At 42.7% G+C, this 24,767-nt stretch overlaps 1 protein-coding gene across 1 annotated transcript in view; it reads right to left on the reverse strand.

Moving 5' to 3' along the window:
• Nucleotides 1–24,767, reverse strand: part of LOC136114574 (alpha-2,8-sialyltransferase 8E-like) — a 66,739-nt gene that overhangs the window by 16,839 nt on the left and 25,133 nt on the right. The window contains exon 2 of the mRNA XM_065859943.2: nucleotides 946–1,032. The gene's annotated coding sequence lies outside the window, so the exon portion shown is untranslated. The remainder of the gene's footprint in view (nucleotides 1–945; nucleotides 1,033–24,767) is intronic.

Consider the following 24,767-nt stretch of genomic DNA (forward strand, 5'->3'; position numbering starts at 1 on the left):
ATATTATAAGGGGTGGAATCTGTCCTGGTTTTGTTAAAAACCAAGTTTCTCTTTTAGTGAATTTTGCCTGTTAGCTAAAGCTTCATATTAGCTGCATTTTCCTGGAGAACCAGATACATGTTTTGGTAAACCTAGCAATGGAATGCGAAGTTATTGATAAGCATGGACGGACATCTCGTGAGAGGGGCAACAAGAAACAGGTGACCAAGAAACTGACCAACTGTGTATCACATTCCATTCATGTGAATACTTCCTATAAAAGTGGGAGATCATGAGGATCTCGTCCCTTCTTTTCCCTTTTGCTTATGGCTGACATTAGGAGAGGATCTTGCTGGTTATCCCTGCAAACTGAGGCCTAGTGAGAGACTGAATCCAGCTCCGGTTGGCTGCAGAGTCCAGTCCAGGACTTTGGGTGCCGGCTCTGCAGTTGCTGAGACTTTCAAGATTGGTTTTGTATATTTTGTATTGTTTTCTCTATTCTTATTAGTAGCATTAGTAAAACATTTTTAATTTTTCCAACTCTCTTCTCTCTGTCCTTCTTTTCCTCCCGATTGCCTGTCCTTAGTGGGAAGGGGGGAGAGGGAAGGGCAAAAGGGGGAAGTGGGGGAGGAGAGGAGGTTAACAATACATCTGCCAGGGTTTGATTGTCACCCCACAATCTAAACCCTCAGCAGAATCATACCTGGAAAAGTCTTTCCCATACCCAGTTCTCTGCCCTTCCTGGAAGACTGTCCCACATGCCAGAAGAGCTCTCTTTCCCTCTTGCTGTTGACTTTTGTAAAGTAGAAAAAAAGTCCACATGTTTTCAAAAGGATGGTATCCTAACAGTAACAGTTTTATGATGCTTACTTCTGCTATCCATATGAAAGTTTGAGTTCTCTACAGGAAGCGAAACTCAAGCTAAGGTAAATCTTACTCAGTCTTATTAATGTGGACCATTCTTACTTGAATAAATTAGCTTCTGTGACATTCATCTCCCATTTGCACATCTGTAGGCTCTTCCATCTCTCAAACAATTCTGTTTGTTTCACCCTAAAAGATAAAAAGAAAGAAAATAAAAATTCATTTTCTTACAAGGGCTTTGTTTCTTAAAGCAGCTGCAGGCAGGGTACCATGCAGTAGGCTTTTCACAGGGCAAACCAGTCTATCTGGTGTAAAATTTATTATTTTTACTTCTTTTTCTCTTCAGATACCATTATATTTTGGGGAGGTTATCTTGATCTATGAGATCATACAGAACAGCACTGTTGGTAAATCCATTTAATAAACTGCAAGAGCATATGTGTATGGATTAGCATCTGTGATGGTAAAAGGACATGAAATGCTCTTTACATAAGGATCTCTCCCTCCCTCTCTGTTAATCTACTTTTAGTTATATCAAAAAATGACACTCTTACTTCCACTAGGCTGATACAGGATGACACATTTTTGGTGACATAATCAATTCCAACCACTTCTACCTTAGAGTTCATACATATTCTTCTGTATTTGGACAATGGAGATCATGAAGGCCTTGCGACAACCTAGAGCTAGGGACCAATGTCATAATTTGCTTAGGAAATGTTGAAGTCTGAGATTTTTTTCAAGATTGGTAGGTCTTAATGAGTTCTTTTCAGTCTTGAGGGCTTCGAATGTTTGAATAAAGCAAAGATTTCTAAGATAATTATATATTTAAAGTGAATAGAACTTAGGATTTCCCAGGCTGTGGAAGTTACAGGGAGGAATTAGGTCATGCACTTTATACCATTGGATAAGATGTAAAGAAATTAGTAATTCTCTGTACCATCTGACAAAGTATGCAGAAAAGCAATTTAAAACTCCCCATCTTCAGCAGAACATTGTCAGAAGTGTCACATTCTCACCCCTTCTATTTATTTTTAAGCACTGCAAGTCAGCAAGCAGTGCAAAGTTGTTACTCGTGTATCCTTCACGCAGTACCAAATGCAGGACACGAGGACATAACCCACACTGTTTTGTGCACAAAGTGAGCAGTGGAGACATGCTCAGAATTAATGCAGGTCTACAGTAAAAAATTGTATTTGCTCTAGGCTTGGTTGCTTAATGGTATGCACTTGTACAGCTGCACTTTCATTTGAGATTCTCAGTGCACTTTACAGACCTTAATAAGCCTTGCGGATTGTCAGTAAGATCACTAAACCACTGGTTTTAGATACTGTAAGGGATTAGGCACAATCTAAGCACCTAAATTCAGTGCAACGCTGAAAATGTAAAAGGGCAACACAAAAAATCCTGCTTTGCTCTGTCTTTTGAGTTTGCCCCACCTTTTTGCCTGATTCCATCTCTATGACTTCATGGATACATCTCATTCAACCCATTAGCTCACTGATGTGCATACAGGATCACAAAAGAAAGTCTATTGTTTCTCAGAATCACGTTTTCCTACTTTTCACTGAGTGTTATTAACTTGTGAAACTCACATCTAATTGAGGAGGTCAAAAATACCAATGGGCTCAGAAAAGATCTAAACAAATTAACAGAGAGGTCTATTGTCCACTCTGATTACTGTAGTCTTAGTGACCATCCACCACTCACCAAGTGCCCACACCAGTATTTGTTATCAGGAAGGAATAACCTTTTTCCTTCATTTCTTGCCTTTCACTACTGACCACTGTCAATGATAGAGCCTTAAGCTAGATGGACACTTGCTATGAGTCAGTTTGGTTGTTATTACTCTTCAGTTACCGTGAGGAGAGGACTTGGAATATAATATTGCAAATAATATTACATACACTGTATTTAATTCCAAACACTGACCAAAATGCCTCCATCTATATGAAAAGCCTCCATTTTTTTCAAATGGACCTTAGATGAAATTCAAATATCACTACTTGAGCATAAAAAAGAACCTCAGGAACCTCTGATGACATCCCTACTGATGGGATCTTTGAGCCTTGCATCTTTGGCAATCTTATTGTAGGTTATAATTTTCATCCTGCCTGAAAAGTAGCTTTTTATCAAACATTCATTCATACTTACATAGATAAAACCTTCACCACAATGATGTCCTGCCGTAATTCCAGGCATTTGGTAGAGTTGTATTCCAAAGGCCCTTCATAAAACTCAAAATACCCGAAGAACAGGAAAAAAGATTATAAAAAAAGCTTTAGACTAGAATACTTGTCTTACACATCAACAGAAATTTGCTTAAAACTGTCATTTATGATTTCTGCCTAACTTAAGTCTACACTTAGTCTGGCCCATAGGCAGGTTATAATTTCACAGGAAAACATAGATGTGGTTGTTGATTGTAGAACTGTCACCCATGTCCAGTTTTTCTATCCCTACTAGAGATCATCTATCTTGTAGGTACCAACAAGGACTAGCTCCCTTTACTAGCAGTCAGCACGTAGCTGAAAGTCAGGGGAAAAGCTCTGATCACTTGAGGAACACTGTTCCCATCCACTGGGTGCCTGGATGTGCTGAGAGTTTAAAAACCAGTTCCTTAAATTTTGCTCTGAGGTAGAAAACAAAGTTCTGGAGGTTGCATCTTGTCTGTGGAGACTTGGATAGCTCTACACAACTGAGCTTTTTGTTGGGATTTACTCTTTTGGTATAGTCAAATTTTATTCTCAAAAAAAATGAGATGGTTTTGACAACGAAGGGATTTGAATGCTCAGACACATCGCAAGTGTCAGTGCTATTCTTAATTAAAATATGGACATAAATGTTTGGGTTTTTTTCATTAAATTCCCTCGCCTTAACCATCAGACTGCAGTGAAAGGGAAACAAAACACAATGGTAGTTGCTTATGTTTAGGGGCCAGAGAAAGCCCAGATTGTCCAGGGAGTTGAACGAGACTGTATTGAAATGACAAAAAAGATTTTGGGGTTTAAACCAAGCTTTGTATTTATCATTAGAAGTCTGTATTAAAACCTAACACCTAATAACTGCTCATACTCACACACAGCAGTTGTGAGCATGATGAAGAAATACTAGTAGACAACCTGGAGGAATAGGTATTATGACAAAGACTAGAGCAAGTTATTTTGACGGATCCTTTAAAATTGCAGAATTCATAAGGCTGTAACTCCAAGTTATCTTTTGAATTTTCAATATGAAAGAAAAATACAAGATTCCTGGGAGAACTTTATTTAAACCATCATTGGAAATATAATGTTTTGGTTTTGTGTCATTTTAAAATAATATCAACATTCATGTTTGACCCGATGTCTCTTCAGTTCTGAATAAATAATCCTTAAGTAGGAAAAGCCTTGTTAGTTTTCTTAGTAGTTCATGTTTATAGTTAATATCAAAATTTGGGGGGATCCAAAGTTTGATCTGTTCTGGAGAAGTACTAAGAGCTCACACCTCCCAGGGAAACTGTAGGAAGTGAGAGTGTCCAGAAAACATCCTCAGGTTTCTTCAAAAGTGCCTCCAAAGGCCAGAAGCATCTAAAAGCCAGAAGCTTCTGAATTTTGCCATTTAAGCACATGCAGAGGTGAATCAAAGCGGGGAAGAGAGAAACCCATAGAAGGGAGAAAAGGACTATAGTATGTGACTGAAAAAAAGACCAAGAGCTTCCCAAAACAACCTGCTATCAACTGGGAATGGTTCTATGCTGTCAAACACTGCTCTAAGAAATATTTCCTTCAGCTCTCCCTGAGGTTTTCACCACCTCAGCTTTGCCAAATCCCAATTCTGTGATCCAGTGAGAGGCACAAACCTTGAGACTGAAAAGAAGGCCATGCCTAGAAGAACATCATAAATTCCTAATAAAGAAGTAAACTGATTACTGTCAGAAAAAAAAAATAGCTCAGCAATCTTGAAAAAATATGACTATTTGGAAATGTGTTTGCATAGTCTTCAAGGCAACAAATATATTTTCATGGGTTTTGTAGAAGAAACTATGTATTTAAAGCACTTCATAATCAGTGACAAACCTGTGAAAACATTTCCTCAGCCTCCAGAAGGGAGATAAAGTTAATGTAACATGAACCTTCATCTGGTCTCTCACCAAAGGCTTGGGCTCTCCTTCCAACTCAGCCATTCACCTGGACATTCAACCTTTTTAAAGAACAGCTGAAATCCATTGCACTGGCACATCTCCTGCATCCTCGGCTTGTTGAGCTGGAGATGAGCAACTTGTGCATTTTGAAAGCTGCTCCAAATACAACTGGATTACGAACTCACCTGGTTGCACCAGGCCAAAGCCCTGGGTGGATGTAAATTTCCCAAATTTAACTGAAATCTCTCTCTGTGGAGGCAACACCACAGGACTTATTACTGGTCACAGAATTTTACAGGGGTGAAGGAGTCCCCTCTAGCTATCAGTCCAATTTTTTCATCCTTCTGCAACAGTCCTTTTTCTTACTGTATTTCGCAGTATCCGTTCTTTACTTTGCTTCTTTGAGACTGGGACTATGAATGTGTATGTTCCACACAATAGCCAGAGGCAGGAATACATCCCCATGCAACACTCAGCATGTTACATACCACTCCTACCTCTCTGGAAGAAGGGGGAGAGCAATGGCCATCAGCCTCATCCTTACCTGTCACCTAACACTGGATTTCAGTACCTTGCATGTGCCTCAAGAATGGCAAAAATCTAAATTAACAGGTATTTTTATCTTTCCTGTGCACTTTTGGCTCTGCTGCCAAGTCAAAGAACTGCAGTTCGGATGTCAAACAGCACATGTTCTAACGTGGGAACGTCACAGCAGGGGAGAGCTGGCTTCAGCCCCTAGCACTGGAGACAAAGATGAAACAGAGGTGAAAATTCCCAAGACCCAGCCATCCCTTTAATCATTGCCCATTTACCCAATCCACAAATGAAAAATAGAAATGAAAAAGGATGCATTACTAAAGAGGCAGAAGGGCAAGGAGGAAAGGTTTAGGTAAAAAATAAGGAAAAAGGAAATCCATGAGGCAGCATTGTGTTTATAGCCTATAGCTTGGAAAAGCACGGGACTGTCCTGCAAGTCACTGACTCCCACGATAGCTCCAGTGTTTCCAGCAAAGTCACTGGGAGTGGTGAATTCACCATTTGGCACCTTGGAGGACCTGTGACACATGCCGGGTGACATGCTGCTGGTGGGACAGCTATGTACCTCCCGCAGCAAAGGCAGGGGACACTGACAGCGGTGTCACTTCTGCACCAAGTGAGGAAAAGATGCTATTGGCCATGGGGTGAGCTCAACTGAAACAAACTCATCCAGCCTGAGCTGCTGTCATTCATAAGCCCTGAACCACATCTGAAGCAGGTAGTCAGACACTAAAGCCTCGTAAGTGTAAATGTCACTGATGCACTTAGGTTGCAAGTATTAATGATGCTACAACAAACAGCATTAAGGACTTTGCAAGACAGTATCTGGTCAATAGACTAAAAAAAAAAAAAATGTTTTCTCTCTGCTGGGAGAATCACAGAATCACAGAACAGTTTGGGTTGAAGGGACCTTCCCAGCTCCCCCAGTTCCCCCCTGCCATGAGCAGGGATATCTTCACCAGCTCAGGTTGCTCGGAGCCCTGTCCAGCCTGGTCTGGGATGTGTCCAGGCTCTCACCACCCTCAGTGTAAAAAAATTTCTTTTTCATGTATAGCCTGAGTGTTCATGCTATGTATTTATTTATTTGCTTCACAGTGATCCCCCTCCTGCTTCAGACACTGAGGCAAATTAGCAAAGATAACTGCATGGAGCATTGTCCATCCTCTTCCCACAGAAATGCTTCACATTGTACTTTTCCAGAATAGAGCCTTTATACAACACTGGGCTCTAGGACAAGGAACACTGGTTCTCTCTACCCCCCCCCCCCTGCCGGATGTGTTTTAAACCCAGTTCCTCCACTCAGAAGGGCCTGGCCACAGAATCACAGACTGGCTGGGGTTGGAAGGGACCTCTGGAGATCCCCCAGCCCAACCCACCTGCTAAAGCAGGTTCAGCCAGAGCAGATCACACAGGGTCACATCCAGGCAGGTTTTAAATGTCTCCAGAGAAGGAGACTCCACAACCTCTCTGGGCAGCCTGTTCCAGGGCTCTGGCACGTCAGAACAGGTTCTCATCATATTCAGATGGAACCTCCTGTGTTTCAGTCTGTGCCCATTGTCCCTCATCCTGTTGCTGGGCACCACTGAACAGAGTCTGGTCCATCCTCTTGACACCCACCCTGCAGATGTTTATCAACATTGATAAAATCCCCTCTCAGCTTCTCTTCTCCAGGCTGAGCAGCCCCAGCTCTCTCAGTCTCTCCTCATAAGAAAGATGCTCCAGACCCCTCATCAGCTTTGTGTCCCTCTGCTGGACTCTCTCCAGTAACGGTCTTGCTGGGAGTGCTTGGCGTGCCCCCCATGTTCTCCCAGAGGAAGCATGTCTCACCCACTCCCTGGGGTCTAAGTGCTGCTTCTGCCTATTAGTTCCCACTCTATGCCATGTAGTTCCCTGTGAATGAAGATATATTTGCCTGTTGGAAAGCTTATTTAGCACAAATGGAGACCGTCTTCCCCATCATCTTCCTCAGTCTAATATCCAGCTAAGAAGCAAGGGTATAGGTGTCCTGGTTTTGTTAAAAACAAAACCAGTTCTCTTTTAGTGATTTTTCTTTCAGCTAAGTTCTTCTAGGTGGTTGTACTTTTCTGAGTTTTAGCCTGCATATTTTTCCTTGGATGCTGTACTCGGTGCTGATAAGAGACCAACAGAATGCTGAAGAAGTTTGTGTTTAGATTTATTACTATGGTAGCCAAGAAAGACTGATAAGTTTTCCCATGTTCTGTTGTGAGAGGGGTGTGTTTGAGGAGGGGTGGATGGAACAGGTGACTAGAACTGACCAACTGAGGATCAGCTGAGTATCCCATCCCATAATCGTCATACCCCCTATATAAGAGGGTGATCACGAGGGTCACTCCCTCTTTGACCATGGCCGGCATCCAGAGAGGACCCTGTCTGTCTGCCTGTGATCTACAGGTCTCAGGCCCTGCATCCTGCAACCAGGTTCTGGTTTGCTGTGAAGTCCCGCTGTGGCAGGATGCAAACCCCCCTCTCTCCCCCTCCCTCCTTCAGTATGGAAGGAGTAGGCACATCTCCCTCTCTCTCTGCTACTTGAGGCTAACAGATTCTTTTGTTTGGCCCCAGAGCACTCTGGCCAGGGCCATTAGGAGAAGGGAGCACCGAGGCGCTAGTGAGCCGCTGTGCACCTGTGACCAGTGTGGGGGTGCAGAGAAGCTTCTCGAATGCCTACAGTCAGGTCTGATCAGTCAGTATAAAAACGGGACTCTCGTCGAGACTCCACCCATTGTCGCGGGTCTCTCGGAGCACAAGCAAGATGCTGCCGCCGAAAGTCCCCCTCCCCGGGATGGAGACTCCGCTTGCCTTGCCGCCACTGTGTGAGTAAAACTTCTCGCAGGATTGCGAGTATATTTATAATTTCCGTGCACATATGCACATGTAACTTTCCGTGTTTAATACAAGCACGTGTACTTTCCATGCACATTTGCACGTGTAAGTAAATTAACCCTCGCAGGATTGCGAGTGTACTATAAATTTACCCTCGCGGAATCGCGAGTGTACACTTTCCGTACTCATTACGTGTCGTGGTTGAGACGGACAAATGACATGGACCAAGTTCTTCCAGGATGAAAGTAGTAGATGCCATTTATTGCCACAAGTGCATTTTTATACAGTTTTACCAATTCATGTGTCTCTTCACTATTGGTTACAAGTTACAGCAGTAACATCTCATTGGCTAATTTTGCTACCATCAGTGTTACTCTTCTACTCCCTTCTCTCTCACGGGTACATCCTTAATATCTCCAGATACTCCTTTACTCCCATCTTTCTCACGGGTAGGCCTTCATATCTTCAAGGCTAATTTCTGTTCCCATGCCCTCCGTCAGGGAATCCACGGACCCACCGTAGTCCCCCACAATTACGAGTACGTGTATCTCTTTAAAAATAATCCCGCACTGTGTTCAGGCAAGTGTGTACGCCTCCGGGACACAGGGACGGTTCCGGCATTGTTTTGGTGAAGCCACGTGCATGCACTCTGTGGACCGCCTGTTGTATTAGTTGCTGCCCCTTAATAGTTTTCCTCAGCTGATATCCGAACCTGTATTTAAGTCACTTTGGAGTGCTAAAACCCTGTTTCTCACTAGTTTAATACAAGTTGTTTTGGACCCTGTTGTCCCTTAAACTAACCTCGGGGTGCCTCTGTGACACCTGCCCATGACTTCCGGGGGCCTGAGCTGCACCTGCTGGAGCTGCCAGCTCCGCACACCCAGCTCTGCTGCTGGAGTGACGCCAACTCAACATCGAGCATTCAAGATTGGTTTTGTATATTTTGTATATTTTGTATATTTTGTAGATATATTCTCTATTTATTAGTAGCATTAGTAAAACCCTTTAAAACTCTCCAACTTGAAGTCTAAGTCTCTCTTCCTTTTCCCTTATCTTTCCTATCATCTTTCCAGTCTAAAGAAAAGGGGTGATGGGAAGTGAGGGGTTAACAGGGAGCGTCTGCCATGGTTTATTGTCGCCTTGCCTTAAACCTTGACAGTAGGGCAGTTTATTTTGATTTATGCTCTTGATTAATGACGAGTGACACACCTGACTACGATACTCATTTTGCTACAGAAAAAGTGCTGTGTTTCAGCTTTAGAAGAATTACGGTCATTTTTCACCATTCCTGGAAGTGTTTAACAAATGCAGAGATGAGGTTCATAGGGACATAGTTTAGTGACTGTGTTAGGTTATGCCTGGACCCGATGATCTTGAGTGTCTCTTACAACCAAAATGATTCCATGTTTTGATGATTCTATGTTTTATATCCATAAAAGAGAGTTGATATACATCACCGCTAGAATGTTCTCTCCATGCTTTGCCTTCACTTCCCCTTCTGAAATCGAAAAAACTTTTATCCCTCAAAGGTCACAAGTCTGCAGGAAAACCAACAGAGGAAGTCATTATTCTTTACCACAGGGAACACAACAACAACTGAATCACAACAAAATGCATAGTTGCACACGGGATCACATTTTTCCAGGGTACCAGGCACTACACTTGACCCACTGTTCTGTGTCCCTTCAGGTCAATTGTAGCTTTCAAATCTACATTTTTCCCAGATCAAATCCTGTACCTGAACTCCACACAAGCTGCAAGTGCTCAGAGAGAACTCTTTTTTTAATGCCTCTCAGTACTGAATGCCCAGAAACGAGATGCTATTCACTCTGTAATTTTCCTTTTTTGATTAACTGAGACTTTCTTATTTTGTAGCCTTCATGTCTCCCATCGCAGCTTCACTTCCAGCCAAGCAGCTTGCTGAGCTCACTAGTGAGAGACAGATTTGATTTCCCAGTACCCCAGCTAAATCTTAGGTCATCTGCAGTTGGGCTGCTCCTGCTTTGATCAAAAGTCAGTTTTTCTTGATCATGCTACATGAATTAAAAAGCCTGAGACTTCAATCCTGCCTTCATGTGACACTTGGATTGAGGCACTGATTTGTCTGATATACTGAACACAGGTTTTAAAATATAATTGAGTGTAACTGTCAGGCATCTTTTAAACTAGGCCATTTTCTCCTGCAAAAAACTCCTTCTTGTTTGCTCACTCCTGCAGTGCTGGTTCTGCACTGTTTGCAGTGAGGCTACAGTGCTTATGCTGCAACAGAGCAGGGTATTGTGGGAAGAATTCCACCTACCCTGCAGGAAAAACAAAGATCTTTCAAAAAATATACATCATCCAGTGACTAAGAAATGAGAATAAACGAACCAAGCCCTGCAGGCTTCTACTAAGCACTTATTAAAAGAACTGTTCAATTAGCAGTGCCTGCACTCATCAGGATGGGCAGATCCACAGCCAGTCTTGGGTCTAAATGACCTTCCCTATTCAGGAACCTTGCAAGGGTTCGAGAGCACACTCCCTAAAGCACATGGGGACTCGAGATCATCTAGCAGGGCCAGCATGGGATCTTCAGATCCTTGTAACAAAAATACTGCTGAGGTGGAGGATATCATGGCTATAGGGGCTCTGGAAAACTCATCCAGAGCAGAGCAAACTAGGTGTTGACTTCATCAGAGAGTCCATTGTGAGTGAGCAACCAAATCCCACTGGCCTTTGCTGCTATTAATATTTCTATGAAACACCATTGGTCTGTTCTGTCAAGTAACAAGTGATTGGATGAGAGGAAATAGTCTCAAGTTGCACCAGGAGAGGTTTAGATCGGATATGAGGAAAAATTTATTCCTGGAAAGGGTTGTTGGGCATTGGAACAGGCTGCCCAGGGCAGTGGTGGAGTCACCATCCCTGGAGATGCTTAAAAGACACGGAGATGAGGTTCTTAGGGACATGGGTTAGTGCCAGAGTTAGGTTAAGGGTTGTACTGAATGATCTTAAAGGTCTTCTCCAACCAAAATGATTCTATAATATGATTCTATGCTTCCACGAAGATTCAGTCAAAAGGTTTAAGGGCCTGACATCAATACAGTGACTTTTTCCCTCAAAGAGTGCGTTCTACCACTTCGCATGGCATATTCTCCTAAGTTTACTTTGACCCCATTTGGAAGACATGATCCCTGTTTGTCAGATAAAGGAGCTGATGTAGAGGCTGATCGACAAGTAAGTCCATGGCAGGCAAGAACGGGGACCTTTGGCTCTGCTCTCATAGACACTGCCTAGACTACACAATTGTCACCAAGAACAAGAACAACCTCTGAAGTTGATGGAAATAATAATGACCTTCCATACTACACCTAACAAAACACCTGTGGACATACTGATGTTAGAATCATAGAACCATTTTGGTTGGAAGATACTTTCAAGATCATTGAGTCCAACCATTAACCCAACACTGTCACCACTAAACCATGTCCCTAAGAACCTCATCTATGCATCTTTTAAACCCCTCCAGGGATAGTAACTCCACCACTTCCCTGGGCAGCCTGTTCCAATGCCCAACAACCCTTTCTGGGAAGAATTTTTTCAACCTATTCAATCTAAACCTCCTCTGGTGCAACTTGAGGCCATTTCATTTAAATGAGATCACCCTACTCTGAGACTTGGCAAGTGAAGCAGAAATATTTGATGCTGGTTTTCTTTTTAGAAATTAAAGTTGTTGGGGGAGAGGAAACTCAATCCATCCCACTCCTACCAGTTTGATGCCAGTACCAGCAGTAGATGTCCAGGGCCTGGAGAAGGATACCAGGTCAGCAGGAGAACACCTGAAGAGCAACACAAAGGAATTCCAGTCACTCCAGCCTGTATGTCAGCTTCGTCAGAGTTCCAACTTAAACACCTCTGTGCAAACACACGTAGTATGGGTTGGACTCAATGATCTTGAGGGTCTCTTCTAACCAGAATGATTCTAATAAAGCAGAGGAGATAGATAGACACGTGCATACCAGCAGGGCTGTGGTCTTATAGGTATCACGGAGACATGGTGGGATGTCTCCTGTGATTGGAGTGTTGGAACAGAAGGATACAGAACTTTTAGGAAGGACAGACGGGGAGAAGAGGATGGGTGTGACCCTCTATGTCAATGACCAGCTGGAGTGCATGGAGCTGCACCTGGGGATGGAGGAGCCGCCAACTGAGAGTTTATGGGTCAGGACTAAAGGGAGAGTGGGGACAGGTGACATTATAGAGGAGGTTTGCTACAGGCCACCCGACCAGGAAGACCAAATCGATGAAGTCTTCCATAAACAGATAGAAGCAGCCTCATGTTCACAAGCCTGGGACCTCATAGGGTACTGCAACCACCCCAATATCTGTTGGAGGGACAACACAGCAGGGCAGAAGCAATCCAGGAGGTTGCTGGAATGCATTGACAATAATTTCCTTCTCCAAGTAATAGAGGAGCCAATGTTAGACCTTGTTCTCACCAACAAGGAAGGGGAATGGGAAGCTCAAGGGCAGCCTTGGCTGCAGTGACTGTGAAATGGTGAAGTTCAAGACCCTTAGGGCAGTGAGGAGGACGCACAGCAAGCTTGCTACCCTGAACTTCAGGAGAGCAGACTTGGGCCTCTTCAGGGATCTGCTTGGTAGAGTACTGTGGGACAAAGCCCTGGAGGGAAGAGGAGCCCAAGAGAACTGGTTATTATTCAAGGATCACCTCCTCCAAGCTCAGGAGCGATGCATCCCAACAAAGAGGATGTCAGGTGGAAACACCAGAAAGCTGCATGGATGAACAAGGAGCTCCTGGACAAACTCAAACACAAAAAGGAAGCCTACAGAGGGTAGAAGCAAGGACAGGAAGCCTGGGAGGAATACAGAGAAACTGAGCATCCAGGGATCAGGTTAGGAAAGCTAAAGCCCTGATAGAGTTAAATCTGGACAGGGACATCAAGGGCAACAAGAAAAGCTTCTATAAGTAGGTTGGTGATAAAAGGAAGACTAGGGAAAATTCAGACCCTCTCTGGAAGTAAACAAAAGACCTGGTTGCCCAGGGTATGGAGAAGGCTGAGGTACTTTGTGACTTTTTTGCCTCAGTCTTCACCAGTAAGTGCTCTGGTCTCACTGCCCAAGTTGCAGAAGGCAAAGGTAGGGACTGGGAGAATGAAGAACCATCCACTGTAGAAGAAGAGACCAACATGAACCTGCTGATCGTCCACCTAGGATATCTTGAAATGTTTGGCTAGATTTGTCTCCTTACAGCATTGCAAGTTTTTCTGGGTTTTGATAACAGATGGCATCAAAAATGTCCATCCACTAAGACAAGGGCAGTTTCCCAAGATTCCCTGCCTGTCTTCCAAATTAAAGACTTTTCCCTAAAAAAACCCCACAGAAGTACTTCCATGAACCATCCCTAGATCCATAAGTTTGATCTTCCACAGAAGAGGACTGGTGTTTATATTTCTGTCCTTTAAAAGCATTTCATTGGTAGCTCTACGTACTTCCCAAGTAACCTCAGAAAAGTGCATACATCCATCTGTCATATCTCAGAGATGCCCCTTTTCCAGATTCCTTATTTGATCTGGTGCCATGACTTCCCAGACAGTTTACACATCTGTACAGTTAAGATGACAACTGTGATACTCTCAGGATATGTTTTTCATCATGACTATGAAAGCTACTGGCAAACTGGCGCTGGCTGCTCACTGCCATTCTGATTTTGATCTCATCTTCATGCCTTGGCACACAGATCATTTGGGATTGCTTGGCTCTGCTGCCCATGTCAGCAGCGTGAATTGACCAAACATCCACTCCAGCCAATGCCACGTTGTTCCCTTCTCATGTCTTCACTTCTTTGGGACCTAAGTCTCTCCAAAACTTCGATCTAATATAGTACCCAACACAGCTCTACTGCAACAGCTGTGGGTGCAACAGCAGGAGCTAAAGCAGAAATAGCCCTACAATGTGTCACCCCCAGAATGATTTATTGGAGAGTATATTCAATTGCATAGGGTGTTTCATAAAGATGGACCCAACATGTTACAACTACACAAAAATTTATTAATACAAACAGTTTAACGAGGTAACAAGTTTTAGTAACCTTTTTATAAATGCTCTATGTTCCTTTTACCTGCCGTACGGACTGTAAGAGTTTCATTCACGGGCTGTTTGTGTTTGCAAGATACAGTGATTTCAAATTGAGTCCATCTTTTTGAAACACCCTGTACTTTACAGGAGATTCTGGTGTTTCTTTTCTTTCACAGTCAGTGTAATAAAACAACATCAGCTCCTGAGAAGCAGCAGTGGGTTATGCTGCAGGGAGTCCTGTTTAATCAGTGTCATTTCAAAAGACTTGCAATTTTTAATAAACTGCTGTTTGGCTATTTTAATCAGGCCCATTCCCATCACTCTGACTGAAATGAGCTGCTGATGTTGTTATCCATATGGCCACCTAGGAGGCATAACAAAACACATGACAACACTTACATATCAATAACATCTCAAAAAAAACCAAAAAACACATTTTAGTTTATTTTTGCAAGCAATGGCCTTTTTTATTTCTTGTGGTTCTCAAGATTTTAGTATCGTTGTATGAGGAGTTCAGCACTATGACTTAAGGAACATCCTCAGCTACTCTCCTGGCCAATGAGGTCCGATGTCTCAAGTCCTTACATTCATTCTTGTGAAATGTGTATTTGATTAATCCGATTGATTACACTTTCTCTTTTGTAGGCACTGGGGACAAAGTCATACCAGAGAATTCAGTGTACAAATTGACAGGCCCAAAAGTATAAAGCTCATGTCTCTACTCATCTGTCAAAAGCTTCTGTGGTCTCACCACCTAAGTCCTACATTGAACTCTGTCTTCAGCTCAGATAGACTGAAGGTGGCAGAGAACGCCATAACCCAACCAAGATGGTAGATAGATCATCACATCATTAAGACAGCTTCTTGGCAATGAAAAATGCTTTAAGCATGAAGATGCACAATCCCAGTGATTTTCAAAACAGGAGAACAGAGGATTCAGGGCTCTAGTAAGTAGTTTCCCATAACCAGCATCAGATAGAATCCTTTACCTGATTCCCCACAAGGATGTTGTAAGCACGAGACAAAAAAACAAAAGGTAGCAATCAGAGCAAGGGTTGATAAATAAGAACCAAAAATAAGCCAGTATTTGACAAATGGTTCACATCGCATCTGAGTGGGGGTTTCAAAGAGCCTGCAGCCCATCTAGTCCTCCTTTAGTTAAAAGTAGACATACCTATGGCTTTGAGGTGTTGTTTCACTTTTACCCCTTGCAAGTACTCACAACTTCTTTGCTACCTAGAAGACCTGCAGCAATGCAATATGCATCGAAACGAAGCTTTTGTTGCCCAAAAAGCCACAGCAAATGGAGATCTGTGTTAGGTATCTACCCACAGCAATATCAGGTGCCACAAATATGATCCACACTCTCAGCTGCACCACATACTGAGCCAAGATCATTATATTAGCTTTTATCTTCATGGACTGGCTCTACACAATCTGAAGAAGTGTCTTATGCACTGGGATGAAAAGCCTCAGTTAGTTTGGTGATTCCAGCACAGTGGAGCTGTCTGCAATCAGAATGTTGTCATCACTTAAAAGAATAAATCCTGTCTACAATTGTTAATCTAAAGATATATAAATCCTTTCAGTTTTAGGTCAGTCTGCTCATATAATAAAGAGTGACTTGCAAAGCACCTAATCATGAACTACAGACACTACTGACCTTGCAGCTGTCAATGTCTCTACACAATGTATGAAGTTACATGACTAAAAGATAAAGAGTAGTTACAGAATATACATGGGTTGATATCACATATGTATGAATAAACATGTATCTACACACATATAAATGACTGCTATAAGCTAATGAAAAGCATCTTAATATCTATTTCAAGTAATATCTTTAAACACCAAACCTTTCAGAAGGAGGTGATAACACACAATAAACTGCAAAGCAATGCAGTGACAGGTATTTACTGTGCTTATGTTGACATATAATTAATTTTGTGCACTTGAGACATCTCTCTGGAGCCCTGTAAATACAGACAAATAAAATCAGGTCAGCAAAATGTAGCTTGCAAGTTTTCCATTTTGTGGAAAGAATTATTCATTAGAGGAAGGTTTGTTTTCAACTCATATCAACTGCCTGAAATTGGGTGTCAATTAAGACTCTCAGGAGATGTCTAGTGATAACACAGTAAGAAAGGTGATCAAAGTTAAACAGTGAAATATTTATGACATATAAGGCTGCTGTTAGAGGATGTAGGAAGGCAGCTAGGATAGCCAAGGCCTCCTTAGAATTACAGCTGGCGAGAGGGGTCAAGGACAGCAAAAAGAACTTTTTCAAATACATAGCAGATAAAACTAATACCAGAGGCAATGTAGGCCCACTGATGAATGAGGTGGGTGCCCTGGTGGCAGAAGACACAGAGAAGGCAGAACTGCTGAATGCCTTCTTTGTCTCTGTCTATTCTGCTGGAGGTTGTCCTGGGGAGTCCTGTACCCCTGAGACCCCGGATGAAGCCAGGTCAATGGAGGAGTTTGCTTTAGGCGATGAGGACTGGGTTAGGGAGCAATTAAATAGTCTGGACATCCATAAATCCATGGGTCCAGATGGGATGCATCCACGGGTGCTGAGGGAGCTGGCTGAAGTCATTGCTGGACCGCTCTACATCATTTTTGCCAAGTCTTGGGAAATGGGAGAGGTGCCCGAGGATTGGAGGAAAGCAAATGTCACTCCAGTCTTCAAAAAGGGCAAGAAGGAGGACCCGGGTAATTATAGACCGGTCAGCCTCACCTCTGTCCCTGGGAAAGTAATGGAACAGCTTATCCCTGATGTCATCTCAAGGCACATCAGGGATAAGAGGGTCATTAGGGGCAGTCAGCATGGCTTTACCAAGGGTAAGTCATGCTTGACCAACCTCATAGCCTTTTATGAGAATGTAACAAGGTGGATGGATGATGGCAGAGCAGTGGATGTGGTCTACCTTGACTTCAGTAAAGCCTTTGACACAGTCTCTCACAGCATCCTCACAGCTAAATTGAGGAGGTGTGGTCTAGACAATAGAGTAGTGAGGTGGGTTGCAAACTGGCTTAAAGAGAGAAGCCAGAGAGTGGTAGTCAATGGTGCGGAGTCCAGTTGGAGGCCTGTAGCTAGTGGAGTGCCTCAGGGGTCAGTACTGGGGCCAATATTATTCAATATATTCATTAACGATTTAGACAAGGGAATTGAGTGTACTATCAGCAAGTTTGCTGATGACACTAAGCTGGGAGGAGTGGCTGACACGCCAGAAGGCTGTGCTGCCATCCAGCGGGACCTGGACAGGCTGGAGAGTTGGGCGGGAAATAACCTGATGAAATTTAACAAGGGCAAGTGTAGAGTCCTGAATCTGGGCAGGAACAACCCCAGGTTCCAGTATAGGTTGGGAAATTACATATGAGAGAGCAGTGTAGGGGAAAGGGACCTGGGCGTCCTGGTGGACAACAGGATGACCATGAGCCAGCACTGTGCCCTTGTGGCCAGGAAGGCCAATGGCATCCTCGGGTGTATTACAAGGGGGGTGGTCAGTAGATCGAGAGAGGTCCTCCTTCCCCTCTACTCTGCCCTGGTGAGACCCCATCTGGAATATTGTGTCCAGTTCTGGGCCCCTCAGTTCAAGAAGGACAGGGAACTGCTGGAGAGGGTCCAGCGTAGGGCAACAAAGATGATTAAGGGAGTGGAGCACCTCCCTTATGAAGAAAGGCTGAGGGAGCTGGGGCTCTTTAGTTTGGAGAAGAGGAGACTGAGGGGTGACCTTATTAATGTTTATAAATATATAAAGGGTGAGTGCCACGAGGATGGAACCAGGCTCTTCTCAGTGGCAAACAATGATAGGACAAGGAGTAATGGGATCAAGCTGGAACACAAGAGGTTCCACTTAAATTTGAGAAAGAACTTCTTCTCAGTGAGGGTGACAGAGCACTGGAACAGGCTGCCCAGGGAGGTTGTGGAGTCTCTGGAGACATTCAAAGCCCGCCTGGACACATTCCTGTGTAACCTCACCTAGGCATTCCTGCTCCAGCAGGGGGATTGGACTAGATGATCTTTTGAGGTCCCTTCCAATCCCAAACATACTGTCATACTGTGATACTGTGATACTGTGATGACATAGTTCTGCTGTTATTCAACCCACAGTCTCACCTCTAGTCTTACCTCCACGTTTATACAGCTCTTTTTTATTTTGCTGTGTTCTCAGCTTTCAGAAAATAGACAAATGGATAAATAATAGCTATAACATATTTATGTGCACTATATGTTGCAGATAGACTTTAACTCAAAATCCTCATCACTCAGCTCCACAGTCATTAACATGACACAGATTTGAAATTTGCATCTTCAATTGATATTATAACCTTTGAAATTTATACCTAGTATGTATTTTGCAGTCAAGGGTTTTGGTTCCCTGTCCTGCAGTCAATGATGGTTCACTTGTCAAGGGTGCCTAGAGAGGGAAATCCATATTTATTAATGCTTCTATGTCTTCAGGAAGAAATCTGTCTTTGTGCCACATTCAGTTCTTTCACATGTCAAGTGTCTAAATTGAAGTCTTTGCATATTACAGACTATAGATGCATACACAAAAAAGGCAACAGAAGTAGATGTACGTAGATAGACAGATAGATACACACATACATATATATATAGACTGAACCATTTTTCCCTTGCTCTGAGTGAAAAACTGCAGCTTAAGCTGGTTCTTTTTATAAAGAACTGTAACTGGTTAAACCAGCTGAGAGGTGGGTAGCACTCGTACGGGATCACGTTATAGCAAAGAGCCTCAACAGAAACTGCAGTATTGCTGCAGTTCACTGAGACTGGATGTTTTTTGGCAGGTTAGACTCTGTGTGTCTGCTCGCCACTGAAATGCTATCAGCTCCACAGCTGTAGTGGTGTATAGTTACCAAAATGATGATATTTTAAATAAAATACTTAATTTATCCAGATACAGTTTTATTTATACATAGGAATTAAATGTAAGCTTCTATTAATTAACTCAGGATTTTTAACCTGTACAGCTGAGTTTCCAGTAAGATATCCTGAATATTCACACTATGCCTATACCTGGATTTATGCAGATAGCTATGGAGCTCTTCAGGTACAACTACAGTCAGTTTCCTGACTATGCTCTTCATGACCTTTCAGATATGTGTCAGTCAAAAGGGTCCTACTAAAAATTAAAAAGTAGAAAAACTGCAATGGCACATCAGAGCTTATAATATTTTCAAAATAGTGTAAATAAAAAATACACCTGTCTTGATAATACACTTTTACCCTACTAGGCCATGGAAAGATTTCAAGTTAAACTGTGTTTTCTTAGAATACATATTCTATTCTAAAGAAATATTTGGACCAAGTTCTCCAGTATGCTCTGCGTGCATCAACACTGTCATGTTGAGGCATTTCCCACCCAAGTCCCACTCTCCCACATTCCCACATATTGACACATAGCACTGGTGGGGGAATAGGAGAGGCCAGGATAAGCAGTCAACCTCCTGCGTGCTGCATGGATGTTTATGGAATATTCCAAAATGCTCCCAAGGCCTTGAAGAGGGAAAACAGCACAACCCTTGGGTGTCCATGGCATCTTCTGTGCCACAGGGAGCAGTACCGAGCGGCCAAAGCAAACCGTAAATCTCATTTTTCACACAGCCTGTGCTCATATTTGTGGTTCGTACAAAGAGAGAGTGAGCTCTTGTCCTGGTTTTGTTAAAAACAAGTTTCTCTTTTAGTGAATTTGCCTGTCAGCTAAAGCCTTCATGTTAGCTGCATTTTCCTGGAGAACCCAACACATGTTTTGGTTAAACCTAGCAATGGAATGCAAACTTCTTGATAAGCACGGATGGACATCTCGCGAGAGGGGCAACGAGAAAACTGATGACCGAGAGACTGACCAATGGTGTATAACATTCCATTCACGTGAATACTTCATATAAAAGTGGGAGATCACGAGGATCTCGTGCCTTTTTCCCTTTTTTTCCCTTTTTCCTCATGGCTGACATTAGGAGAGGACCTTGCTAGTCGTCCCTGTGAACGGAGGCCTAGTGAGAGACTGAATCCAGCTCCGGTTGGCTGCAGAGTCTAATCCAGGACTTTGGGTGCTGGCTCTGCAGTTGCTGAGACTTACAAGATTGGTTTTGTATATTTTGTATTATTTTCTCTATTCTTATTAGTAGCATTAGTAAAACATCTTTAACTTTTCCAACTCTCTTCTCTCTGTCCTTCTTTCCCTCCCGATCGCCTGTCCTGAGTGGGAAGGGGGGAGAGGGAGGGGCAAAAAAAGGAAGGGGGGGGGGAGAGGAGGTTAACAATACATCTGCCAGGGTTTGATTGTCACCCCACAATCTTAACCCTCGACAGCTCTGCAGTCATTCCCTCTGGTGTCAGTACCTGATGTCTGTGTCACTGCCACTCCTCACTGCTCCGTCATCTGTGAAATTAAAGGTGCCGGTCCAATTTGCCAATTCCTCTCCATTCTGCCAGCTAAACTGCAGGCCTCTAGCAAGAAAATGAGGCAGTTGATATTTGATATAATTCATTAGGTTAAGTCTATCAGCATGAGTTCTCATGTCCTTTTTCTTAACACAGAAATGTGACTACAACACATTCATCAAAAACAATAAGAAGATACCAAGAACCGCAAGACATCATCTTACTAGTGGAAACAATTAATTTTTAGTTCCCATAGACTCTACAAGTCCTTGACTGAAAACAACATCAAACTCTCCAAACAAATTAGAAGGCCAGTAATTTTCTGTGATCATAAACAACATACATATGTGTGGAGTGGAGAAAGGTGGAAATTCCATTCCCAGAGACACAAGTGCAAAAACCTGGAGACTTATGTGGAAAACTGTAGGGCCAAAGAAGAAAACTCTCCAAACTTCAATTTTACTTCTACAATAGTCATTAAGTGTGCTGGCACTGGGTCCATCCTCTGATTTGTTGGCTGTGCTAGTAAAGGATTTATCATTTGATGACTTCTCTAAGTCACACTACATTGCTTCTTTTCCCTGTTTGGGAAGATGACATTTTTTAAGCCAATACATATCACAATCATCACAACTCCCTGTTTTCCAACCTTTCACAAATTCATTCCAAGACCCATGATGCCTGCATTCTTCTGGAAACTCCACCTATAGCTGGGTAGAAATCTCACGTGTATTTAAAAAAGTTGGGTCTGAAGAAACATTTGACAAAACAAGTCAAATCCTTCCTATAACTCAGAAGTCAATGAAAAAGAATCTCTCACATTGTTCTTTTTAACCTTCTCCATTTTACCCCAATTTCATGATTTCAGAAGCCTGGGAGATGAGTTGTGAACATTTGGTGCTGCCAATATTGAAAGTTAACTTTCCAGCTGGGCAGTGCGGGGACAGCCAGAAAGAAATCTGCCAGTCCACTTTGCCCAAAAAAAAAAGGGCATCCAGGACCCCACTAGTTTTAGAATCATATAATAGTTTGGGTTGGAAGGGACCTTCAAAGCTCATCCAGTCCAACCCCTGCCATGAGCAGGGACATCTTCAACTAGATCAGGTTGCTCAGAGCCCTGTCCAGCCTGGCCTGGGATGTCTCCAAGGATGGGGTGTGGGAAAGCAAGATGTGCGGTTCCAGCCACCTGGATGCTAAAGGAAGATCAATACTATCATGACCATGCGGACAGTCAAAGAAGAAATAATACTAACATAATTAGATCACAGCAACTAGTCAAAATATAAAGATCCTTGGATAGGTTGTACTGAAGTATGTTTTTCATAATTGTAAAGAGTGATAGCCCAGACTTCTGAGAATGGTATCTTGGGCCAGATAACTGCCCCCAAGTACATGTGATGTGTGACTGTTGGGCCTGGGCGTGTGAATGAGTAGGGCGGAATGCTGCCCACAAGATATGCATGGGAACGTGACTGAAAACAGTCACAACATGAGTGTGGTGTGTTTGGGATAACAATTATTGAAAAAACATCCTGTTTAACCTCTTAGTCCAGGCCCATATCTGTAAAACCTATAAACTGTCAATGGCTAATAAAGAAGGCCTCAGCCTGGCTCAGCTCTCTGCTCTGCCTGGCTCTGTGCTCCTTCCTGAACACAATCTCTGCCTCCGTGTGCATCTTTGTCTGCATCCCAGTGTGCATTGTTCCGCATTGCTGCAATGGAGCATCCACCACCTCTCTGGGCAACCTGGGCCAGGCTCTCACCACTCTCAGTGTAAAACATTTCTTCCTCATGCCCAGCCTGTATCTCCCCTCCTTCAGTTTAAAACCATCACCCCTTGTCCTATCGCAAAAGGCCCTGCTCAAAAGTCTGTCCCCATCTTTCTTATCAGTCCCTTTTAAGTCTGGAAAGGCTGCAATAAGGTCTCCCTGGAGCTTCTCTTCTCCAGCTGAACACCCCAACTCTCTCAGCCTGTCCTCCCAGCAGAGCTGTTCCAGCCTTGGAACTCCTTTGTGGGTCAACAGGCTTATTGTTATACAAGGACTGGAGTATCTCTCAGACCACATCTATCCTCCAGTCTCATTGGTAGCAGTTATAAGCACAGGAAATTAAGAACGAACAACAGCAGAGAAGGGGAGTACCTCTAAACAGCTCCAAAGCATATATTATGTTGGTGCAAAAGTTTAGGGAAAGATTCACCCAATTAAAGGCTGGCCTTCACCCTTGGGTGAACGGATCCATCCCCCAAACTCTTCTTCCATCACCATTAAGGGAGCCCAGGGTTGCCTGTAGCGTGGACACACATGACAGAAGGATCCCACCACCCAAGTGAAGTGCAGTGCATGTCATCACAAAATTATTTTCTGACCTAAACCCAAGATATTTTGAAAGAATTTAAAAAGTTTATTCTTGTATGTTTTGTGCCTTTTAATCTTTTTGTTTGTTTTGTTCATTTTTAAAATTGAAAACAAACTTTTTGGTAAAGACATTTTGAGGGAGAAGGAATTCTGAAGAAGGTTGGGAGCCATTTCAACACTCTGAACCGAGGAAAGAGCTCGCCTCCTAAACTGCCCCCTCCCCTCCCAAGCTGCCTCCCACCACAAAAGGTAGGAGAAAAGCACTATGAAAATATTCAAAAAGCTTCCTCTGAATCTTTCAAATTCATTTTCATTTCTTGCATGTTCTCCAGTGGTCAAATTTTGCTTTTCCAAAGAAAAGCTTTTTAAGTATAAAAATAGGAATAATTATATATATATATATAAAATTTATATATATATATAAAAAAAAATTTTGGCTCATAGAAGACCCATTCTGATTACTTTTTATTTAAATACACCAATGTAATTCTCCTGTTTTCCAAAATATCAGAACAAGCTGAAGAGACTGATCCTGATTGTCATAGCAAAATAAGATGACATCATGCACTTACATCTTACCTTTGGCTCAGAGAGAGCTGCTTCAGCGATCAATTTGGAAAATCACATCAAAGGGTGTATAGGTTATGCTATAATGGCTATAGAGTAATGCAATAGTATGGCTTGTTGGGGAGTCACGTACCTTCTACGTTCAGTTTTTAATCAACTGAGGTTGCCCAAAGTATGACTTCCAAGCAGAATATCGGTGTGAAGAAAATATGAGAAAATTCTCACTTTTACTAAGACACCTTCACTTTTAGGTTTGTTGAAATAAATACTTGTGATTCTCTCACATGTAGCAGTCTAACACATTTTTTGCCACAGTATAACTGGTATGGAAACATGTTTCTTTTGAATGTGTTTTTGTAAAAGGCATCTACATACATGACCTTAAAAATATGTTTTAATTGGTAAGAGCAGCACTGAATGATACATGGGGAGAGACAGTAGACATGTGGGAAAACCAAGCTGAAATTGTACTTTTTAATTGGTTTTAAATTAGATATTTCTTTTGGGCTTAGATATTTACTTGCAGACTGAAATAGAAAGCACTAATCAAGATAAATAGCTGTTGTTGGTGTATCCTTCAGATGTGAACCCTTCTAAAGCACAGCCAATATTCAAGCAGATGAAATGAAGAATTAAAACATGCAGTAAAGTCCTTTCCCTTAGTGCATCTTCACATGTAACAGATGGAAGGAAAGCTGAGTAAATGGTCAAAGGCAGAGGGGGGTGAATCTGTACATAAAGCAAAATAAATGATAAAACCACTCTTTAATGCCCTTCTCTCATCAAGCCTTTTTTGGGAACAGCGTGTACTGTAGATGAGGCACCAAGTTTAAAGGAGGACATGCACATTTTGGGTAAGATCCAAGAGGAGATCAGGAAGGCTAACACTGAGGAATGGTAGAAATGTCTCCTGATGAACAGCTTAAAATACTCAGCTTTGAAATGATAGGATGGGGGATCTAATCAAGGTACAAAAATACCTAACAAGGGCAAGTGAGGGTCTGGGTATGACACT

The sequence above is a fragment of the Patagioenas fasciata genome, chromosome W (genome assembly GCF_037038585.1).
Source record: "Patagioenas fasciata isolate bPatFas1 chromosome W, bPatFas1.hap1, whole genome shotgun sequence".
Lineage (NCBI taxonomy): Eukaryota > Metazoa > Chordata > Aves > Columbiformes > Columbidae > Patagioenas > Patagioenas fasciata.